The sequence below is a fragment of the Mesocricetus auratus genome, unplaced genomic scaffold, assembly GCF_017639785.1.
Source record: "Mesocricetus auratus isolate SY011 unplaced genomic scaffold, BCM_Maur_2.0 Super-Scaffold_100001, whole genome shotgun sequence".
In the NCBI taxonomy this organism is placed as follows: domain Eukaryota; kingdom Metazoa; phylum Chordata; class Mammalia; order Rodentia; family Cricetidae; genus Mesocricetus; species Mesocricetus auratus.
Genome location: NW_024429187.1, coordinates 5,468,004 through 5,478,200, shown reverse-complemented (window position 1 = coordinate 5,478,200; position 10,197 = coordinate 5,468,004).

Here is a 10,197-nt window from a genome sequence, read left to right as displayed (position 1 = left end):
CAATTCCCGGCAAACAACAAAGAAATTTCTACAGCATAACCCTTCAGAGGTTGAAGGGGACCTCATCTAAGCCTTCCTCTTCCACTTTCAAATTTATGGGTGGTAATGGGTAGGTATGTAACCCTCCCACTCACTCTGCCCCACTTGAGTGAGTTTCAGAGTTACAGAAAGAAGTACATGATTTGTTCTCGCTCATTACCCTGAGTTCGGGGTTGGTGATGTAGCTCAGTGGTAAAACCCTTACCTAGGATGTGTGAAGTTCTAGCTTCAATTCCCAGCACCAACCAAAAGTAAAATAATGGCCGGGCAGTGGTGGCGCATGCCTTTAATCCCAGCACTCGGGAGGCAGAGGCAGGCGGATCTCTGTGAGTTCGAGGCCAGGCTGGACTGACAGCCTCCAAAACAATACAGAGAACCCCTGTCTTGTAAAAAAAAAAAAACAAAAACAAAAAAACAAAAGCAAAAGTAAAATAATGAACATTCATCTTACTGCATTAATTTATCACCACTTCAAAGATGGTTTGTAGTGTGTCTCTCACCTAACCCTTTTTTGTAACCCATATATTCAGTTACCAAATTAAAAGCAAACTATCTGTGTTTTCACTGTTAATGACCAGGACCCCATAGGCGGCAAAAGCATTCTGCCCCTGCCATCACCCCAGTCCTTTCAGACTTATTTACTTTTTACGTATTCCTCCTGAGACAAGACCTAGCTGTAGCCCAAGCTGTCCTCATCCTCATGACCTCTGCCTCTGCCTCCAAAAGCTGGGATCATAGGCCACCACTACCATATCCACGGTTTTACTTGGTTTAGATCTGCTTAAATTGTCTTTAGTTTTTACTTTTATTGTTGATTCTTATTTGAAGTTTTGGAGATCAGTAGCACTATATGAACTCATAAACACACCCTGTTGCCTGGAATGCTGGGAATTCTCCTCTTACAATTCTAGTGTATTTGTATCGTAACTGATTTTAACAAAATGAAACATTTTATTTAGGACAAGTGGCTGGGTGGTGGCACACGCCTTTAGTCCCAGCATTCCGGAGGCCAAGGCAGGTGGATCTCTGAGTTCAAGGCCAGCCTGGTCTACAGAGTGAGTTTCAGGACAGCCAAGGTTATGTAGAGAGACCCTGTCTCAAAACAACAACAAAACAAACAAAAAACATACACAAGATGAATGTTTGCTATTCGAACAACTTGGGTGTCAGGGACAGCTTTCTCGAACCCAACAGATAGGCTCTGACCCTGAAGCCCCAACTGCCAGGCCCTATTCCCAGACTTCTCTGTCATAATGGCCATTCCCTAATGGCTATAACAGTCACTCTCAGCCTTCTGACGTGGAAGAGTGGCCAGGTCCCACCCTATAGAAAACAAAAACAAAAACAAAACCACCATTCTGGATCTTGCCCCAAGATCAAACCACATAATCCCTCCAATCTCAGGTCACCCTGGAAAGTCACTCCCCACCCCCACTCCTCACACCCTCCACCCCCCCAGCCCCCAGCCCCTCCAAGAAACTCAATCTGGTCTTATACTCAGTTCTCTGCTGATTCTCACCTGAGCAGAATCAGCCACCGGACTGGGTTTCCCCCTCCCAATATATCTCTTGTGTTTCTTACCTTGACTCCCAACTGTGACATTTACAATGACTTGCAGGTAAAGGCACCTCCTGCACCACCTCATGACCTGAGTTTGATTCCAGAGACCCAAACTCTGCAAATTGTCCTCTGGCTTCTGCATGGTCACATAGTGTCCTCTCCCCAATAAATAAATAAATGAAATAAGATATGTATTTTTTAAAAGAATACTTTTAATACTGGGGGTGTGGTTCGTGGATGTGGCAGGGGCTCAGTAAAGAAACTGCCAGGACTGCAGTTCCATCATTAGGTGGGGGGACGGGGGTTACTGTGAGCAAAGGAGAGAGACATCCAGAAACGCTGGAAGAGCCTGGAGCAGAGAGAAACAGAAGTGGGCTGGACAGGACAGGGAGGCAGAGTGGAGAGAGTACTGAGGGTAGCCAGAGATACCGCGTATGGGCGCTGGGGGTGCCTGAGGGGTGGGGACGGGACGGGATCCGGAGGCCAGCATGGACTTTGGTATACTGTCACATGAAGAGCCATATGCCGCTTCTTCCAGAGGCAAAGGAAACAACTCCTTTGGGGGGTGGAAAACCCATTTCACAAGTTCCTAAGGAATGCAGGCTGTTATCTAACTGCTCTTAGGCCTTCTGTAGTCTAGCTTGAGCTCTTTTCTAGACATAAGGACTTCCAGAGAACTGCTTGGTAAGGCCTTTGTTTTACACGTGTGAGGCCCAAAACTCTAAGAGTTTAGTCTTAATAAATCCAGTTATTTTACAAAGTACTTAATGAAAATGAGCAACCGCTGCTGTCCCTCTCCCTCCCCAGGTGTCTGCTCTGGAGAAATCAAAGCCACTGAATCACACAATGTGCCCTATCTATTTAAAAACAAATTCTTTCCCCCACACACTTAGTTTTTTTCTTTGCTCCCTGAAAGGTAGGTATTGGGGGTTCTTGCATCTTCAGCCGCCCCCTGTCAGTTTAGAATTGACTTTCAAAAAGTGCAAGCCCCTTGAATTCACGTTGATAACACTGACAGCCCACCTGTTTTTAGCAAGCAACAATTCACCCAGCTCTCTGTTCCTTTGATCACTTCTTAATCCAGTTCCTCCCACCGACTTCTAGCGGCCCTTCAGTGGCAGCTAGTACCCAGCATCGAGCTGAGTACGCGGTCTGCTTTACCGTGGTCCTCATCATAACCTGTTTGGGCCCTTGGTAAATACTGTATATTCTTAGTACCATATTAATAAAATGATAAGCTACTTGCAATCTTAGGAAGAAGAGCAATTTGATTCGGTATTTTTAAAATGTCTGTTGGCCACTGTGTAGGAAACGAGTTGTAAGAGACAGAAGCAGGGAGAGCAGTCAGGAGGCTCTGACGGCATACTAGCTCAGAGAAAGCATTGTGAACTGGCGTGTCAACAGGAAAGAGGCACGGAGAGGCGTTCTTAGAAATATTCCGTCTGCAGAGCCGCCAAGCACTCTGAGCAGAAGCAACTTGGGAAGGAAAGGGTTTATTTGACTTACATTTCTAGGTCACTGTGCTGATATCCTGGCTTCTCCCTCTCCCTGGGTCCTGGGCAACATGGCCCTGTTTCTGCTCCCGACTTCTCTTCTTCTCCCGCCCCAGTGGCTTCTCCTCAGTACCTGCCTGTCACTCCACACCAGCCCTCTCCTGGGCCTGGGCCTTCCTTCTCCTTAGGGAACCTTTCCTGGTCACTGGGTCTCTCTAATCCTCAGACTCTCTCCCTACCCACCCAGGATCGCTATTCTCCAGGCGACCTTCCCTCCTCCCGAGATCGTCTTTGACAGGTGATTGCTCCTACTGACAGCTCCAAGGCTGTCAAAGGTTGCGTGGTGCATGTGTTAGGTGGCTGCATGAGGACTCTGCACACAGAAACCGTGTGGAGCTGGGCCAGGGGCAGCTCCATGACTCCAGTTTCAAGAGCCCCAACTGCTGAATCCTTCTAAAGCGCTCCCGTTCCCTTTATAAGCAAGCGCCTCCTGTCTGTTCTCTCTCTTCTTTCTGCCTCTGCTCCTGATCAACTGACACCTACCCCTCCCTTTGCTCCCTTTCCCAATAAACTCCGTGTGGGTCTGTTGAGTTTGGTGGATCTTGTTTCATCCGCCCGAAGCTGCAACAAAGAACAATACAGAGCCCATCGTTGAGACAAGTCAGGGCAGGGCTCCAAGCAGAAGCATGAAGCAGAAGCCAGGGAAGAACGCTGCTTACTGACAGCCCAGGGACACCTGCCTAGGGATAGTGGCTCCCACAGTGGCTGGCCCCTCCTATACCATTAACAATTGAGATAATCCCCCACAGACCCATAATGGGGGAAGTCCTTCTGTGTATATGTTTGTCTTATTGGTTATTGGCCAATAGGGAAGCAAGATAGGTGTGACTACGAGTCGAGGAGGATTCTGGGAAATGTAGTCAAGGGTAGAGAGTCGCCATGTGATCCTGGGGAGAGAGGACACATCAGGATGGTGTCCTCAGTAAGATAAGTCCTTATAGAAATATATATTAGTAGTCATGGGTTAATACTTAAGACTGCATTAGCCTATGAGAAGCCCTGGACATTGCCTGACAGCACTGTAACTAATAGAGTCTCTGTGTGTTATTTTGGGGGCTAAAGCGGTGATGGGACCCAGGCAGGAATCCCGTAACAGACCCAGATACAGGCCAATTGATCGAGGCAATTCCTTGGTGGAGGGTTTCCTCTCAGAAGATGCTAGGCTGTCAGGCTGACAGTTAAAGCTAACTAAGACGGACAGTACAGGTTGGAAGAGGAGAAAGGCAGAAGGTTAGTCGTCTGGGGCCCCGGTCTGGGCGTCTGTATGGGTCTCAGTTCCACATCTCCATAGAGATGTCACGACACAGCAGGTTCCTTGTTGCTGTTGTTGTTAAATTGGTTTGAGAATTATTTTATTCTATGTGTATGGTCATTTTGTTTTGCATATATATACATATGTGCATATATACACATGGTGCACAGATGTATGTATGCAAGCTTGAGTGTGTGTGTGTGTGTGTGTGTGTGTGCATACGTGTTCGTTTGCACTCTGAGCATATGGGTATGTGCAGTGCCCAAGTAGGCTAGAAGAGGTCATCAGATCCCTGCAGCTGACTGGAGTTGTATAGACTGTTGTGAGGTGTCATGTGGGCTTGGATTCTTGAACATAAGAGTTCAGAAAGGGACCATAAGGTTCAAGATATAAACTTAAGATCTACATAAAAAGAGTTAATGATCCAAGAAAAAAGTGAAAGTGGCTACTGGTGCGAACCTATAGCTCTTATTTTTTATTTCTAAAATGGTTGCTATTTCATATAAGCTAAAGATAGCAGTACAAAGTATGTGATCATAGCCTTACCTAGTGCACATCCGCGCCATTTCCTCTTCCCTGTTTTGATGTCTTAGATCCCTGTTGTCCCTTATAGTGAATGTGTCAGATTGTCTTCATTTCCCCAACCCTCTTCACTTTGTTATTTAAGTTGCGTTAATGTCATGTTTTTGAAGCCAATCCCAGACCAGCAGTCTCCAGATCCTCTCTACAGAAAGTTCCAAGGAAAAGATTCTGAAACATGCCAGAACTAATGGAAACACTGGCTCAACCACTCACCACTGTGTGAGTCTCAGTCACTCCACTGTGTGAGACTCACCACTCACCACTGTGTGAGACTCACCACTCACCGCTGTGCAAGGCTCAGTCACTCACCACTGTGTGAGGCTGTCACTCCACTGTGTGAGTCTCAGTCACTCCACTGTGTGAGACTCACCACTCACCACTGTGTGAGACTCACCACTCACCGCTGTGTGAGACTCAGTCACTCACTACCATGTGAGGCTCAGTCAGTCACTCCACTGTGTGAGTCTCAGTCACTCCACTGTGTGAGACTCACCACTCACCACTGTGTGAGACTCACCACTCACCACTGTGTGAGACTCACCACTCACTACCATGTGAGGCTCAGTCAGTCACTCCACTGTGTGAGGCTCATCACTAGACACTGTGTGAGCTTACTTCCTCCATTAAACAAGGAGAGGGTAATAAAACCCTCTGAAATGCAGCTGGGAAAGTTAAACAGGATGCTAGGTGTCAGAAGCAGGGTGTGAGCAGTGAGCTCTCCGTAGGTGATCGGGAATCGCTGAGGTTGATCCACCTGACACAGCGAGTTCTTCCTCACACTCACGCCAGAGGCACTTCTGTCGTCTTCCACCTCTCACTGAGTCCCCGGGAGCTGTTCAATGAGTGGGAGACGCTCGTTTTCACACCCGTGAACTTCCACTCTCTCCCACCTCCACGGCCCTGTGGGAATGCCCAGCTCTTATCTTCAGAGCTAGCACTTTCTGTTGCCAGTGCAGACTCCTGGCTCACCTCAGAGACACACATGTAGGTAGCAATGCTGTTGTAACCCAGGCAAACCTGAGCCGGCCTCTGCGCATGGCAGGTGTACTTACCCTGGCCCTCGGCTGCCTCCCCTCTCTTTCAGCCGTCTCTCTGAGGAGGCAGACAGATCCCTGTCTGCTCCGTCTCTACCCCACCCCTCGTTTCTCTCTTCCCTCTCTCCCTCTTCCCCCACACCCCCTTCACAACACAACTTCCTTTCCATATACGTTCTGCCTGATGGCGCATTTGTCCCCCACCACGGGATCCTCCCTGGTCCCACCTCACACTGTATTATAACAAATACTAACCCAGGAGGCTAGGTCCAACACGTCAAACCTTGTCCTCTCATCAGGCCTTATTAGTTTCATGATTTTCCTCCATCAAACTTTCCTGAGTTTCCCAGGTTCTCCCAGACCCAGCCCCTTCATCCCCCCCTTACCCTTAGCCCCCAGCCCCACCCCTCAAGCCCCACACCCCATCCCCTCAGTGTGATCTCCACCAGGCTCTTCCTCCTCCTGACATACTTCCCCACCCTGGCACAGCGGATTAAGCCTCTGGCCACCACACTGAGCTGATCGCTACCTTCTCTTCGTATGTTCTGACTGGAGTTGTTGTTTTTCCCCGCGTGGATACATCACCCCCAGGAACTGTGCATCTGGGATAAGGAGCAAAACCAGAGTCCGACTCGCTGCCATTGCCTCCTCCTTTTTAAAGTCAAACGCATTAAAGTGTAAAGTGATTTTGGTGTTCCTTGACATCCCTTTCTCCAGAGCACATCCGGACTTAGAAAAACACGAGCCACCACAATTTTTCTGTGGAGTGGTAGGGTCCACAGCAAGAACACACAGACACCTACTTGATGGCTAAGGACCCTGTGGCTCATGATGTTACTGGAAGAATAAGACAGGGATGTGGGGCACAGAGAGAAAGAGAGGGAGGGAGGGAGGGAGGGAGAGAGAGAGAGAGACAGAAAGAGACAGAGACACAGAGACACAGAGACAGAGAGACAGAGACAGAGACAGAGAGACTTATTCTTGTAATAAACACAAAGGAGCCAAAGTGAGAAATAACGAAAGCATACTCAGGTAAGTGGGGAGACTTATGACCTGCCTGTCACCCAGTGTCAGCATCTTCACGTGTGCAGGTGGAGTGCCGGCCGCGTCTGTGCCAGCGCCCTCCCATGTGCCACGCTCCTGTTTGTCCTGTCTCCTTGGAAGGTTAAGTCGACACCTCGGGGTTGGAGTTTTACCGTTTTAATGAAATAAGGGCTGCACCTAGGTGATTTTTCTAGGATTTCACTGTTGTCTTAAACCAGCTTCCAATTAAATGTCTTAAACGCTACTTCAATATATTGCTCATGGCAACTTGTTTTTCTCATTTCCGTTGGCCTCCCATGGCTTCCTGTTTCCTGCAGGCTCGTTGACCAATAGTGTTTGAAGATGGATTCGACCCCATTTGTGTTTCCTTTGCCTCTCATCAGCTGCTGTCCCTCTGAGTTTGGAAGCTGAATCGTCTCACTGTGACCTCTGTTCCTCCGCGTTCTCAGAGCAGAAACAAGACCCGGCATCCCACAGCCCGTCAGCCTCCTTGTCGCTCACTGCATCCCCAGCCTTGCCAGACTCATGTGGACCCCAGCTGCTCTCAAGCCACTGGTAACCCCTGCACCTGATTCGGGGACATCAGTGCTGCTGTGTGTAGACAGGGCGAGGTGTTCCAACCCGGGTTTGTTCCTCATGAGGTAGCGACCTTTTTACTACATCCTGTTTCCTATAAAATGCATAAGGGATGATAAAATCCAACAACTAGGAAAAACAAATCAGCATGACGGCCATCACACCTACCGTTTTTATACCACTGTTTCAATCTGTCTCTGCAGCTTTCTTGACGACTAAAATTAAAAAATTTAACGGGTTTTATTTACTCAGAGAAAGAGAACATGGGTATGCAGTGACACGGTGTGTGTGTGTGTGTGTGTGTCTGTCTGTCTGTCTGTCTGTCTGTCTGTCTGTCTATGTGTAGGTCGGAGGACAACTTGAAAGAGTGCTTTCTCCTTCTGTCATATTGGTTTCAGAGTCAAATGCCTTTATCAATTGAGCTATCTTGCCAGCTCTGGAATAGCTTTTTAGGTCACATCTTGCCCTAGCCTTGTTTCTTATTCTTTTAAATATATATATATATATATATAATTTTTTTTTGTTTTTCAAGACAAGGTTTCTCTGGAACTAGCTCTTGTAGACCAGGCTGGTCTCGAACTCACAGAGATCGGCCTGCCTCTGCCTCCCAAGTGCTGGGATTAAAGGCATGCACCACCACTGCCCGGCAATATATTTAACTTTTAAAAATATAAGGGTACATGCCCAATTGTGTTGGCGGAGTTTCTCTGTTTTTCAGCAGCTTTTCCCCAAATAAACAGAGACTTAATATTAATTATAAATGCTTGGCCAATAGATCTGGCTTGTTACTAGCTAACTCTTACATTTTAAACTAACTATATTTCTTATCTACCCACTGCCACGTTGCAGTACTTTCTTTCAACACGGCACCTTTATCTTGCTTCTCTCTGCCTCTACTTGAGAATCTGAGGCTCTGCCTGTAGCATTCTAATTGGTCTTAATAATAAAAACCCGGAGTCAGATATCAAGGTTAATGCTGAAAGGTCAGAGAAGGAACCATCTACAAGAGAGACCGCTCACCTCTACTGAAATCTTAGAGCAAAGGGGCTAGCCTGTCCCTGTGAATCCTCACAATGAGTGCAATGAGCTTCTGTCCTCTCCTGCCTTGTATAGTCCTCTATCCACCCAGCCATGACACTCCTGTCTACACTTCCCTAGTGCTGGGCTTAAAGGTGTGAGCCACCACCACCTGACTCTGTTTCTCTTTTAGACTGGATCAATCTCGTGTATCCCAGGGTGGCCTTGAACTCGCAGAGATCTGTAGGAGGAAGCCTGTATGCCGCCATTAACCATGTGACTTACTAGAGGCGCATACAGATGAGGTAATAAAAGAGCGGTTTACCACACTGCTAAACACACCCACTTTAGGCATGACTAAAGACGTATACGGACGGACGTAAAGACGTAGGCGGTGAACTACGGTCACTAGCCAGGCCCACTTTTGGGCATGGCTAGGGGGCATTACAGGGGAAGGCATAAAAGACAGCACACAGGAAGTCTTGGTCTCTTTTCCCGGATTTCGGCTTTCGGTTCGGCAGCGGAAAACTACTGGGCTCATCTGGGTTACTTGTTTGGTATCTTGTGAGTAATTTCTACAATAAATACTTAGTTTTACTTTCAGTAAGTGTGTCGCTTATCGTTACAGCGTCATTTGGAGCCTCAGAGATCCACCTGCCCCTGCCTCCTGAGTGATGGGATTAAAGGTGTGTGCTACCACTGCCTGGCCTCTATGACTAACTAGTGGCTAGCTCCACACTCCCATCTTCAGGCAAGCTTTATTTGTTAAAGCACAAACAAAATATCGCCATATCCTTCTTCCTCCCAGCATCCTCTGCCTGGCTGTCCTGCCTATAACTTCTGCCTAGCCACTGGCCAGTTAGTTCTTTTATTAAACCAATCAGAAGGTGCCTTGGCTAAGACCCATCTTCACAGTGCACAAGAAGATTATTCCTTAGCAGGTGCCTGTGGAGGCCAGAGATGTCAAATCACTCCGGAGCTGGATGTGGGGGTGGCTGTGAGCTGCTTGACATGGGTCCTGGGATCCAAACTCAGATCCTTCTTGAGAACAGCATGAACTCCTATCTGCTGAGCCATGTCTCTCCCATCCCCATCATCATTTCTTGAGTAGGACTGAAATTTCTTCCCACTATTACTCTGTTACGCTTGAGTTGGCATTTTCTCTAAACTTTCAGTTAAATTGACTTCAGTTGAATACACTTTAAATTAAAATTACAGACAATACAGCTACTATACACACAGGAAGGAGAAATTAATTCTGCTGTTTAAAGGGGGCTTAAAGAATACCAACGACAGTGGAGTTGGGGTGAGGCTCAATGGGTTTCCCCTCTCTTGCATTAAACCCCGGGTTCCATCCTTGCACCACACAAGCCAAATGTGGTGTGACAAGCCTGTAATTCCAGCTGCCTGTAAACAGTTCAAGATCACCCTTGGCCAGCCTGGGAGGGGAAGATTCACTGAACACCTACTGAGCACCAAGTACTTCACAATACTGTGATTTACCTGAATTAATACAAACTTCCTTACCTGGGATCTGACC